This window comes from Nyctibius grandis, chromosome 5 (genome assembly GCF_013368605.1).
Source record: "Nyctibius grandis isolate bNycGra1 chromosome 5, bNycGra1.pri, whole genome shotgun sequence".
Classification (NCBI taxonomy): domain Eukaryota; kingdom Metazoa; phylum Chordata; class Aves; order Nyctibiiformes; family Nyctibiidae; genus Nyctibius; species Nyctibius grandis.
Window position 1 is genome coordinate 32,587,253 of NC_090662.1, and position 13,632 is coordinate 32,600,884.

Genomic DNA, 13,632 nt, shown 5'->3' on the forward strand with positions numbered 1-13,632 from the left:
AGTGGGTGAAAAGGGCATGCTTTTCCTTTATTTCAGCCACTGATGCATCAAAGCATGGAAGCAGCAAAACATTTTCAGTATCTATTTCTTAGAGCTGAAAGCAAAATAAACTATTTTCTACTTCTAGGTAGCAATGCAACTGCAGTAGGAATACTTATTAAAAAAAAGAAGAAAAATAAAATAGTGTGAACATTGGTAATGCATCACTTGCAACTGGCAACTTTAGTCTCGGCTTTGATAAATATAATTTTATCTACAAATAAATGAAGAATGGGTATTTCCTGCTAGTTGTTTAGCACACACATAATTTTAAAATGAAGAAAACTGCTGATAAGATATCATTTGATCTTGAGAGGTTTACAGCAAAAATCTTTAATCACAGAAGAGTTTCAGAGGGAAGTATTTCATATCGTCAGCTTTGAATGCACGGAAACATTGAGGCACATTCCCATAAGATGCTTCTCTAATGTTACAACTGAAAGTATAATATCATGTTTTGCAGCAATATTTCTGAACATTTTGTGAAGATTTCCCAGTTAAAATTTTTACATTATGGGTAATGAAAATGAAGATGGTGAATACCAGCAGCTGCATACTATATTTACTTCCACGCAATGCACTGAAAGGCTTATTGTAGAATCTCACAGTGAGTGCACAACTCAAATATGTTAAAGAAATATTGCATTAAGTAAAGGTAACCAGCAACAAAAAGTTAGTAAGAATTATTTGATTGTAAAAATTATTTAAAAATGTGTCAAGGGAAAACAAAAAATGAAATAGGGTAACAATCACTGGTTTACACTAGATAACAAATACGTTGGCATCACATTGCTATTGCAGCCAACAAAATCACATTAAAGCTAATTCTATTTCTTGTGAAAAGGTTGTTTTAAGCATTAAAAGCTGTAAGCATTGCTGAAAGGTTCAGATTTGACAAGAGACCGGGCATGTTGTGTTTGGAATAGTGTGTAACAAGAAATTTTATAGATCTGTAATTCAAGAGCCTTGTACTAAAAAATGGCCTTCGAGTGTGTCTTCCATTTCAGTTCATTAATAAATACTATATGGTATTGTCTTCTAAAATAGTTGATTCCTATCTCAAGAGCTGTGGAAAGAATATTTTACCTCTGTAAAAAGACGTGGTCAGACTACAGACAACTTATATATTCATACTTTCATAGCTGACCTTCAAAGTCAAGATAAGTTCAATTATAAACAATTCTGTATTTGAACTTAAAACCAACATTTTTATAATAAATTACAAACAACTGACTGCAGAGAGTCAGGCAGAAGTGTCATCTTACGTTGTTTCTGAGAGTGGCCTGACTAGTAGAAGTATCTCCCAGCATCTAGTTAGGGACTCCCTGTGAGCCAGAAGTAGTTTCTATGTGCACAATAACCCTTAAAGGATCTCTGTGCCATTAACTTGGCCATCAACTCTTGAAGGTACATGAACTATCTGGAAAAACCTCCTGCTTCAGACTATACTGAGCACCTGCACTTGTTACAGCAGCTGATGAAAACAACCAAACATTCTGTGAAATCACAAACTCTAATACATCCATTTGCACTAGACAGCAAAAATCAACCTCCATTCGTAACGTTGCATTGGAAGTACAATGCAGCCAGTTCTGATGTGCAGTAGATGTGGTTGCCATCACATCAGATATTAAATCTGCTATGCACTAGGAAACTCATCAGCTAAACAAAAATCATAGAATCATAGAATGGTTTGTGTTGGAAAGGACCTTGAAGATCATCGAGTTCCAACCCCTCTGCCATGGGCAAGGACACCTTTCCACTAGACCGGGTTGCTCAAAGCCCCATCCAGTCTGGCCTTAAACACTGCCAGGGAGGGGGCATCCACACCTTCTCTGGGCAACCTATTCCAGTGTCTCACGACCCTCACAGTGAAGAATTCCTTCCTAATATCTAAATCTACCCTTGTTCAGTTTAAAACCATTACCCCTTGTCCTATCACTACATGCCCTTGTAAAAAGCCCCTCTCCCACTTTCCTGCAGGCCCCCCCTTCAGGTACTGGAAGGCTGCTGTAAGGTCTCCCCCAGGGGGTTCTCTCCTCCAGGCTGAACAACCCTAACTCTGCATTTTTCTGTATGGATTATGATATATACAATTTATACAACTGGTTTACACGCAAATAGTATGTAAAAACTCCCAATATTACACATTCAAACCATTTTATTGTTGTCCAATTGCAAAGAACAACCACAACGGTAGTCCTTTTGTGTTCGGAGCTCCATCATCGCTGAAGGAAATCATGGCTGCTGCAATCCAACGGTCCTAAGTTTTCTGGGACTCTTACACAACCTGTGTAAACTTAAATATGAAGAGCAGACCAAGCACATCATTTTTTCTAATAGGCGTAGTCTGCTGTATGCCTGACACAAGGTAAAGCAGTCAGGCCATACCGCCTGCAGAGCACGGCACCGAGCACATCAGAACCAACCGCTCGGTGCAAGGCCCCGCGGCCCAGTATCCCTCACACCGCGCCGGGAGCTTTTCCGCACGGTCACAGCCCCCTCGCCGCGCCAGGGCCAGCCCGAGGCCGCGGGGGAGCGCGGCAGCCCTGCCCCAGCGGGGCCCGCAGCCTCCTCACGCCGCGCCCAGCGCCGCCGCAGCCGTTAGGCCACGTGACGGCGGGCGGCTCGCGCGCGGCGGAGGCGCTGCCGTCCCGCCCCCCCCGCCGGAGGGAGGAAAGGGTGAGCGGGGCAGGGGCGGCCGGCGGGCGGGTGGAGCGACGGAAGCCGGGCAGGCTCAGAGCGCGGAGAATCGGGGCGGGGAGCGCGTGGCGGGGCGAGGAAGCGGCGGGGGAAGCGTCGTGGGGAAGGAGGGAGCGGGGACGGGCCTGAGGAGAGGAGACTGCGGCGGGGCGGGGGGAGGCCAGTGCTACATGTCGCGCGGCAGGCCCAGCCGCAAGCCCGGCCCCGCCCAGGCTCGCGCCAGGCGCTCTGTGCCGTCCCTTTGGCCCCGCCCCTCCCACCGCCCGCGCGAGCCGCCGGCAGCCGTTGGGCGGTGCGGGGCGGGTGGTGTGCAGTGGGGGAGCGTCCCCGCGGGGAGAGGCGGTGGCGGGGCCGGGAGCCGCCTCGTGTGGGCGGTCGGGGCGCGGGGGCGGGGAGAGGCGGTGGCGGGGCCGGGAGCCGCCTCGTGTGGGCGGTCGGGGCGCGGGGGCGGGGAGGCGAGGCGCGGGCTGTCCGCGCAGGGGAGCGGGGGGCTCCGCCCCGGTCACCCGCCTCCACGCTGGCTGCAGAGCCGCTCCCCTGTTGGGGGCGGGGTGGCATGGGGAGAATGACGGAACTGTGGCAGCGCGGCCCTCGGGCGTGTGGCGTAGTGACAGGAGCGCGGCGGTGCGGGCGGCTGCGGGCGCGGTGGCCGGGCCCCGCCCCGGGCAGCCGCGTGTCCCTCACCCGCCTCTGAGGCCGTGCCGCGCCGTGGTGTCGTGTGGGTTCTCACACGCTGTTTCGTGTAGGATTCTTCCCTTGTCCTTTCCTCCGTTAAATTACCGAGATATTAATTCCCGGGGGAAGGGATTGGATTAAAAAGAAGCGGCAAAGCTGACAGTGTGAAGCACTGTTCTTCTCTGTGTGTTCTTTTAGTGGTGACTAAAGGAGGAGGTCGTGGCCACGCTGCGCGGTGGAAGTGAAGCAGTAGGGACAGCGTGCGTTTGTGTAGGACGGAACAGAGATGTGAACGGGATTTTGTGGTTGTGCTGCTCGGTTCACTTGCATTTTGTCTGCAGCTGGGACTTCTGCTATGCACTGTTCCTGGTCCTGGACTGGATGCAATTCTTATTTAACATATTTTTCTGCTTTGTTAAGTTACTGTCGGATCTTTTATTTGTCTTATGAGGACTACTGTTAATGGCAGTTGTCCAGTATCCGGATTGAGTGGCTTTCCTGTTACCCTACATCCTGGACATCTGAGAGATAAATTATTATTTTGGTTTATAATTATATAACTTGTCTTAAAGTGGCTGCTTTTCCATGTCTGGTACTTGTCCTTCAATCTGTTCTTAGTTTGGTGCTTCTCTGTATACTGGCCACAATGCTTGTAGCTGATGAGATTCAAGCAGTTCTGTGGTGGTCTTATCTTTTTTAAGGAAAATTAATTTTTTGTGAAGTCAATGAAAAACTTAGATAGAAAAACTGCAGCTGAACACCAAGTAAACTCTAACCTCGCAATATCTTTTAATTAGCCAGTATTCCGTTGTGATTTTTTTTTGTATCAGATCATTGCTCTTCTATTGAACTGGAATTAATTGAGTACATTGAGATACCAAAAAAGGACATGGGTGATCTAGGAAAGCTGCTTCACATTTCTCTAGATAGCTTCTTGTACCAGCACATTATTTTTTCTTATTCTCCCCAAAAAAGCATACCTGCACACATAGCTGTTCATTATTCAGTTAAGAAGAAAATAGAAATTAATTGTCAACAGAATATGCTTGGAAGACAAGAAGTCTCAGGGATTTTCAGGTTAAATGAAATAATTTCTCCAAAAGACTTTGGATTAGACTTGTTTTTTCCCATATGCAGCTTTGTAACTGAATCCATGTGCATTTTGTAAAAAATTAACAATTTTAACTACTGTGATTGGGAGATTTCTAGGAGTCTTACATGTCTTAGTTTGAAATTACGGATTCTTCTCTGTAACTTTTTATTTGGTTACTGAAAGTAATTTGCTCCTGGAATTGATGGGAAATAACTATACATGTCGTATAGTAGTGGGTGGTATCCAGATCCTTGAGAATAATATTTGAATCGTGCTGAACAATAATTTTAAGACTCAAATAGGTTTCACAGTTACAGTTGGAATTTTGTGTTGAGATCTTTATAAGTTGACCAGTGTGCCACAGATCCCAACTATTTCTGGAATACCTGGATCCTTATGCGTTGCTTTTAGTTCAACAATACATTATCATTTTAAAACAATGACTTTGTGTTCCACGTGATCTGTACTGCATGTATTTCATGATTTTAAGATACTTCTGGACCAGTTATATTTAGTTACAGTTCTAAATAGTGTCCAAAAGGTACAGTTTTCTGTTAATTGATATAAAATTTTTGGAGGTTTTTCATCCTCATTGAAATCTTGGCAAGAATAAACAAATCCTAGTTCCTATGCATTAGAATTAGAATTCTTTCTGTTGAAAATAAAATTATCTTCATACTTGAAAATGAGTAATTTGAAAATGAGAAATTCTAGAACCAAGTTCAGTTGAAAAATGTATATTTTAGTGTTCATATCATACAAAATATAAAGACAAGACAAACTGAAACCCAAAAATTCCAGTTACAAATCTAAAACCAGTAGCAGTCAGTGCAGAATGAACATTTGTAGTTTTATAGTTGTTGTGTCCTTTTGTTTGTTTATTTAGTCTTTAAAAATGAGAAATATGATTCTGTTCATATATTAAAGGAAAAATATCAATTGTAATTGCCTGGAAGGTACACTGCAAGTCCTGAACTGCTGGAGAAACCATGTACTGAGTTGTATAAATAGCGTACTGCACCCTCTATCAAAGGGATTTAGTACTTTTAACCAGTGTGTTCCTAAACTATTATTTAGACTCTTAGATAGAAGGGGGAGTGGCCCCTTGGATAATGTGTCTCTTGCTTTGAGAAACAGTTACCAGTTTGTGCCAGAAATTAACTAATTTGCAAATACTGAAATAACTTCCTGCTTTTCTAATGTAGCTATGGATGCTTTTACTGTTCATTTTTCAATAAAATTATTAATTATGTATTCCTCATAGTATTTTGGTTTAGTTATTTTGTTGATTCCTCAGACCTGAGAAGTTTATATGGCAGTTGGACTTGTCACAAATGCCAGAGTCAAAATCAATATGGTGGTGAGTGGTTGTTACAGAGCCCACTAGGTACGCTCTTAGAAAGTCCCACAGTGACCTCTAACGTTCAAGGATAAAACCTGAGTTGTTAGAATAAAGGACGATACTTTCGAAGGCACAATTTTGCATATTAGTTTGTACCTTCAGCTTGTTAATATGCCAGAGACAGTAAGCAGTTGGTTCATCAGGTTTTACTGCTAGGTTTCATGGGAATATTATGCTGGGGAGTCAGTTCTAATCCCCCCGGTTTTGAGCAAGTATGCACAAAGCCGCCTTTACCGTAGTCATGGGAGAACTAGTCTCTTTTGTAAAGTACACTGGAAATAGAAAATACCTTTCAAATATTAAATACATTCTCTCTATTCTTTCTTTTGTAATTATTCATTCATATCATAATAAATATTATTGTCAGTTATTATTCTGTCCTTATATACTCAGTGCATACTTGCGTTCTTGAAGGGTTCTTAGCTGGGAAGCTTATTTCTTATATTTACTCATTTGATTTCACAGAATCACAGAATCACAGAATCAACCAGGTTGGAAGAGACCTCAGGGATCACCGAGTCCAACTGCTGCCCCTACACCACCCTGTCAACTAGACCATGGCACTAAGTGCCATGTCCAGTCTTTTCTTAAACACATCCAGAGATGGTGACTCCACCACCTCCCTGGGCAGCCCATTCCAATGTCTAATAACCCTTTCTGTAAAGAAATTCTTCCTAATGTCCAACCTGAACCTCCCCTGGCGAAGCTTGAGGCTGTGTCCTCTTGTCCTATCGCTAGTTGCCCGGGAGAAGAGGCCAACTCCCACTTCACTACAACCTCCCTTCAGGTAGTTGTAGACTGCAATAAGGTCACCTCGGAGCCTCCTCTTCTCCAGGCTAAACAACCCCAGCTCCCTGAGCCATTCCTCGTAGGACAGACCCTCCAGACCCTTCACCAGCTTGGTTGCCCTCCTCTGCACTCGCTCCAACACCTCAACATCTTTCTTGAAGTGCGGGGCCCAGAACTGAACACAGTACTCAAGACGCGGCCTCACCAGTGCCGAGAGAGAGGGACGATCACTTCCCTAGACCGGCTGGCTACACTATTCCTAATAGAGGCCGGGCTGCCATTGGCCTTCTTGGCCACCTGGGCACACTGCTGGCTCATGTTTAGCCGGCTGTTGATGAGCATGCCCAGGTCTCTTTCCGCCAGGCCGCTTTCTAACCACTCTTCCCCCAGCCTGTAGCGCTGCATGGGGTTGTTGTGGCCGAAGTGTAAGACCCGGCACTTGTTCTTGTTGAACCTCATGCCGTTGGTCTCGGCCCATCTATCTAACCTGTCCAGATTCCTCTGTAGGGCCTTCCTACCCTCCAGCAGATCAACACTCCCACCCTGCTTGGTGTCATCTGCAAATTTGCTGAGGGTGCACTCAATCCCTACGTCTAGATCATCTATAAAGATATTGAACAGCACCGGCCCCAGAACTGAGCCCTGGGGAACACCGCTAGTGACCGGCCGCCAGTTGGACTTTGCCCCATTCACCACCACTCTCTGGGCTCGGCCATCCAGCCAGGTTTTAACCCATTGAAGCGTCCACCCATCCAAGCCCCGGACAGCCAGTTTGTCTAGGAGGATGCTGTGGGAGACAGTGTCGAATGCCTTATTGAAATCTAGATAGACTACATCCACAGCCCTGCCCTCATCTACTAAGCGGGTCACTTTGTCATAGAAGGAGACCAGGTTGGTCGAGCAGGACCTGCCTTTCATGTTGGCTGGCCCCGATGCCCCGATTGTCCTGCATGTGCTGTGTAATGGCACTCAGGATGATCTGTTCCATCACCTTGCCTGGCACCGAGGTCAGGCTGACAGGCCTATAGTTCCCTGGATCGTCCTTCCGACCCTTCTTGTAGATGGGCGTTACATTTGCTAATTTCCAGTCAGCTGGAACTTCTCCAGTTAACCAGGACTGCCGGTAGGTAATAGAGAGTGGTTTGGCCAGTTCGTTTGCCAGTTCCTTCATTACTCTGGGGTGAATCCCATCCGGGCCCATAGCCTTGTGGGTGTCCAACTGGCACAGCAGGTCACTAACCGTCTCCTCCTGGATTACGGGAGGTTCACACAGCTCCCCGTCCCTAACTTCAGGCTCTGGGGGCCGAGTCTCATGAGGACAACCGGTCTTGACATTAAAGACCGAGGCAAAGAAGGCATTGAGCACCTCTGCCTTTTCCTCATCCCCTGACACTACACTACTCTCCTCATTCAGCAAGTGGTGGAGGCTCTCCTTGACCCTCCTTTTGCTGTTGATGTATTTGTAAAAGCTTTTTTTGTTATCTTTGACTGTAGCAGCCAAATCGAGCTCTAATTGAGCTTTGGCCCTTCTAATCTCTCTACACGACCTGGCCACGTCCCTATAGACCTCCCAAGTTACCCGACCCTTCTTCCAGAGCAAATAAGCTCTCTTTTTTTCCTTAAGTTGTAGCCTAAGTTCTCTGTTTAACCAGGCCGGTCTTTTTCCCCGACGGCTTGCCTTCCTACAGACTGGGACAGCCTGCTCCTGAATATTTAACAATTCCCTTTTGAAGCATGTCCAGCCTTCCTGGACTCCTTTGCCCTTCAGGACTGACTCCCAAGGGACTCGGTCCACCAGCCTCTTAAACAGGCTAAAGTCAGCCCGCCGGAAATCTAAGGCAGAAGTTCTACTCTTGCCCCTCCTTACTTCCCCCACTATTGAAAACTCTTAACGTTTCGTGGTTGCTACTCCCAAGACGGCCACCGACCCTCACATCTCCCACTAGTCCTTCTCTGTTCACAAACAAGAGGTCAAGCAGGGCCCCTCCTCTAGTGGGCTCATTTATCACTTGCATGAGGAAGTTGTCCTCCACACATTCGAGGAACCTCCTAGATTGCTTCCTCTCTGCCATGTTGTATTTCCAGCAGACATCCGGCAAGTTGAAGTCACCCACGAGTACAAGGGCCGTCGACCGGGCGGCTTCTGACAGCTGCTTGTAAAACGCCTCGTCCGCCTGCTCATCCTGGTTGGGTGGTCTATAACAGACTCCCACTGTAATGTGCGCCCTGATGACCTTCCCCCTGATCTTCACCCATAAACATTCAACCTTGTCATCCTCACCATCTTTCTCAATTTCAACACAGTCCAAGCACTCCCTAACATACAGCGCTACCCCACCGCCTCTCCTGCTTTACCTGTCCCTCTTAAAGAGCCTATAGCCATCCATAGCAGCACTCCAGTCATGAGAGTCATCCCACCACGTTTCTGTGATGGCAACCACATCATAACCTTCCTGCTGTACAGTGGCTTCTAGCTCTTCCTGTTTGTTGCCCATACTGCGTGCATTGGTGTAAACACACTTCAGCTGGGCTAGTGGCCTTGCCCCCGATGCAAGCCTGTCACCCCTAGGTTCATTTGTGTCTGCCCTGGTCTTATCCCCCTCCCCCATCGAACCTAGTTTAAAGACCTCTTGATCAGCCCTGCCAACTTCTGGGCCATAACCCTTTTCCCCTTCTGATTCAGCTGTTCCCCATCCGGCATAAGCAGGCCCGGTGCCATGAAAGCCGCCCCGTGGTCAACAAACCCAAAATCCCACCTTCTAGACTAATTTCCATTAGTGTAGAAGAAACTTCCCTGTGCTCTACTAAACTTATATGTTCTTAGTCCAAATGCAAAAACTTCTAGAAGAGTTTGTTTCTGACAATATTATTCTGACAATGTTTTGAGTTGAATGCTGTTGTTCTTAAGCCACTTATTCAATGTTACATGAATACTTAACGTTATATATTTTGGTTAAAACTGAATATTCCCTTTTTTTTGTTGTTGTTGTTTTTTTTTTTCCTAAATTTGATTCTGGATAACCACAGCTGACACGTCAGTTTCATGGTACTTGAAAGAATCCAGAGACTTGACTAGATAAATGTGCAAATGAATTAAAAATCAAAGGTTATGCTATCGTTTACTGTAAATATAATTTACAAATTTAGTGAGTTGGAAGCAACACCTCATTTATGCAGTCTACTTGAGACCCAAATGTAACAGCAGCTGGTAGTTGTTTGCAAAGGGCACTTCAATTTATAAAATTAACTTACTTTGCATGCATTGAATCTTTAAGCTAAAAGGCAACACAGAACTTTCAGTTGCAAGAAGGTAAATACATGTTATGCTGTTCACTTATGTGTGTTCCAAAACTGATGTAATTTAGTACTTTCCTTTATGATATATGTGAATGATTATTAATTTCTTTGAAGATACAGAAACATGAGTAAAAACAGTTGTTGTATCTTTTATGTTAGAACAACTGGTACTCTGCCAGTCACCCGTGGGTTAGTACTTGAAAACTTTGCATTACATCTAAAGTTTAAATGCTACAAAAAGACTGAATTTATAACAATTACTGATCTTTTTTTGTATCACAATACCCATAGAAAAGTGATCGTATTGCTGTTCCTTTTCTTGATTGCTTACATGTGTAAAATGGAATCCTGAATAACTTGTCAGAACTGAGGGGTGGCTGATTACTCTCCATTCTGAACTAGTTGTTACGTTAATTGCTGAGAGTAATTTTCATCTACAGTTGTGTTTTCTGCTTTTGCTTTATATTTGAAGAATGAAATGTTTTGTTTGGAAATACAAGATTGTCTGTGAGGGTAAAATTCATGTCCTTGAGACACAAAATTAATTTGTAAGAATAAACAATATGAATTTCTTTGCATTTGCAACCAATATGCGGACTGAGCCTTTGTACACGGGATAGATTGCAGTGATGGGATGTAGTAGTATCAGCTTAAAAGAAGAATCAGTTTCACATTACACTGATTTTTTTCCCAGTAATAATTCTGCAACAGATTAGGTTGCTGATTGTTGTGGTTTTTTGTATTGATGTGTTTGTAAGCTGAAAGTTCATTGTGTTGATCTATTTTGGCTGCTTCTGGGAACTTCTATGTGTGTTATAGCTCTGAGAAGATTACAAAACTGGATTTTTATTGTTGCTTTTCTGTATTGTGGTATACTGGAAAAAATTCTACGTATTTTGTAGTGGTGGGAGCTATTACATGGAAATCATAATTGCTTTAATTCAAACTAAGGCATACAAAAATGGTATATAATGGCGTCAAGGCTAACAAAATGTGCTGTTTTGTGTTTGGAGCAAGCAAACAAGGTATCAGGACAAAATGACTAACCCAAGAGAAACAGAACAGCAGAGCATTACAGAGCATATGTGCTAAACAGGTTAGGATTTGCTGCTTCAGTAATACAACTGTCATTGCCATGATCTGTGACATTTCCGAACTTGCAATAGTGCGATATTCTTTAATGACTGTGTGCTGGGGAATACAGGGAGATTAATGTGATGGAGGAATACTGTGAGGAAAACCTGTGTGTAGAGTATAAATACATTAATGGAATAAAAATTTCGCCACTATGGTGGAATAATACCAGGATGGAGTTGTCTTTATTGAAAGATAAATGAGAGCTCCTTCTGGAACGAGATAATATTTTAAAATGAAAACTTAAATGGACTGATTTATTTTGATTATTTTTAGCTGAAAACTTACATGGACTAATCTATTTGATTCTTCTGTGGCAGTCATCACCATCATATCTGTGCCTGTACTTGGATAAATTTATATGAACTAAATTAGCCTACTAAAACATCTGCTTACTTGTACCCATACAAAAATTTCCATAACGTAAAAGTTATTGAAATGTACAACTAAAGTGGGAAATGAGGGTCAGGCTCCATGGCAGTAGTTATCTCTGAGCTTGTATCATGAAAGATTGTAGAAAAGGCACATGTTAAAAAGATCACACAAAGTCTGACAGTGAGCAGCATCCTGTTCCGTCACGGTTGTTAGACCAGATATAACCTTGTCTTCAAGTTGTACCAGTCTTACTTAAAACAAAAGCTTTTGTGCTCAATTTTATATTTCATAGGATGCAACAGAATTGGGCTCATTCATGTGTTTTGCTATTTTCTATTATGAAAGTCTTCCTTGTTTTCAAGCCATATATGCCTGAATTCTAGTGTGATGCCATTGTTTTATAGAAAAATGCATATTGTGATTCACAGAGAAGTTGGTTATTTCAATGGATTATGGAACTCTATATAGTATAGTTACTATTTTCTGAACTAGATCAGATAGGTCATTTCAAACTAACATAGCAGTCTTGGCTGGGTTTTGCATATAGGTTATAATTCCCTCCTTCCTGTTCCCTCACATGCCTTCTTGTAGAAGCACATCAGGGATCATTTTATTCCTTTGTGGATGACCACTAATGCCTTGTTTTTACAGCTATTTTTCCTATCATACTTCTGTGGGTAGTTTTTAAGTACCTAGATTTGCAAATATATGGTAAACTGGGGCTTTCTGAATGTTACTTGATGAGTTTCTGCAGGCTGTTTGATAAACAGTGTCTTCTAATGTGCAGGCAAGTGTTAGAAAAAATAAACATTTTATACATAGAGAGCTATCTAAATAGCATCTCTGCTCCATATGTTGTAGTACCCACGAGAGGCTCATTATAATCCCTGGACCTTTTGTGCACCAAATACTTCAGTCCAGATAATGCTGTGCTCCATCTGCCTTAATCTCTGAGCTGCACAATGTGAAATTCTTAATGCTTTGACCTGCTATATGCTAGCATTTTTGATCTTGGATTTTTCTTGTCCATGTTGCCATTTCAAACAAGGTTTCAAGGTTGTTGCTTTGAAGTTTGTCAGTTCTACTGAATTATTCTCTGGGGTTTTTTTATTATAAGGATAATTTATAAATGCCAATAAGTATATGCATCTCAAAATTATTTTTACAATGTTTTATGTGTTTGATTTTGTTGTGCCATGTTTTAAGTGCTGTGATTTGTTGATTTTATTCAAGGTGTCACTCTCTGGGCAGAGATCCAGAAAAAGGTGATGGTGAAATTATTTTTTTCAGCAAAGAATCCTTTGCTTGCTCCACTGACATACATTTATGTATGTATATACGTATGCTGTATATTTAGCTGTCAGCACAAAACAGGCATAGTACTGGAATTCAGAATTTTACTCTGGAAATGTGATGTTCTTAAGATCTACAGATACTTCAGAAATCTTTTAAATTTTATATATAAGAGGGTTCCACTCAGTATCATTAAACATTGGTACTTCACAGAGATCTTATTTTTAGAAAGCACTTGAACCAACCGTTATTTACTGATTTATTACTTGGATGAGTTTACAATTTTTAAGTAGTATATATGATTACCATCTTTCATTGTTTAAGTATTAGGAAATCACGTTGTGTCTTTCAAACTTGTTAGCATATCTTTCTATACCTGTGAAATAATTAGCTTCGTGTCCTTAACATTTTTGTTGGCTGTTACTGTACAACACTTCTTCAGATTCTATATAATTAGATTTAAAGCTGTTGGAAACTTGACTATCCATTCTGGAGGGTATTCTTCTTTAAAAAACAAGTAAAACATAATTTAAAGGAGTGTTAGAAATAACTTTGTAACCTCAGATTCTAAAAATAAAGTAGATTAGAGACTTGGAAATACTTAATTTCAACCTTGGTAAAATTTGTAATTCACTTTGAATGTTGGACATCAAAATGTTTATATTTGACAGGCACATGTGAGATTTATGCATTTTTTTTAATGAACCCATTCATTAATTTGATATAGAAAAATATAAATATAAAATAATTGATATATCTATATAAGTATAAAATAAATGTAAACTAGAAAAAATCTATATTATAAATATAAAATTTCCCTGTAATATAGAGA

At 42.4% G+C, this 13,632-nt stretch overlaps 1 protein-coding gene across 8 annotated transcripts in view; it reads left to right on the forward strand.

Annotated features, from left to right (window-relative positions):
• The first annotated feature begins 2,652 nt into the window (after window positions 1-2,652).
• IMMP2L (inner mitochondrial membrane peptidase subunit 2) overlaps window positions 2,653-13,632 on the forward strand; it is a 525,164-nt gene continuing 514,184 nt past the window's right edge. For all 8 annotated transcript variants that reach the window (XM_068401508.1, XM_068401509.1, XM_068401510.1 and 5 more), the window contains exon 1: window positions 2,653-2,721. The gene's annotated coding sequence lies outside the window, so the exon portion shown is untranslated. The remainder of the gene's footprint in view (window positions 2,722-13,632) is intronic.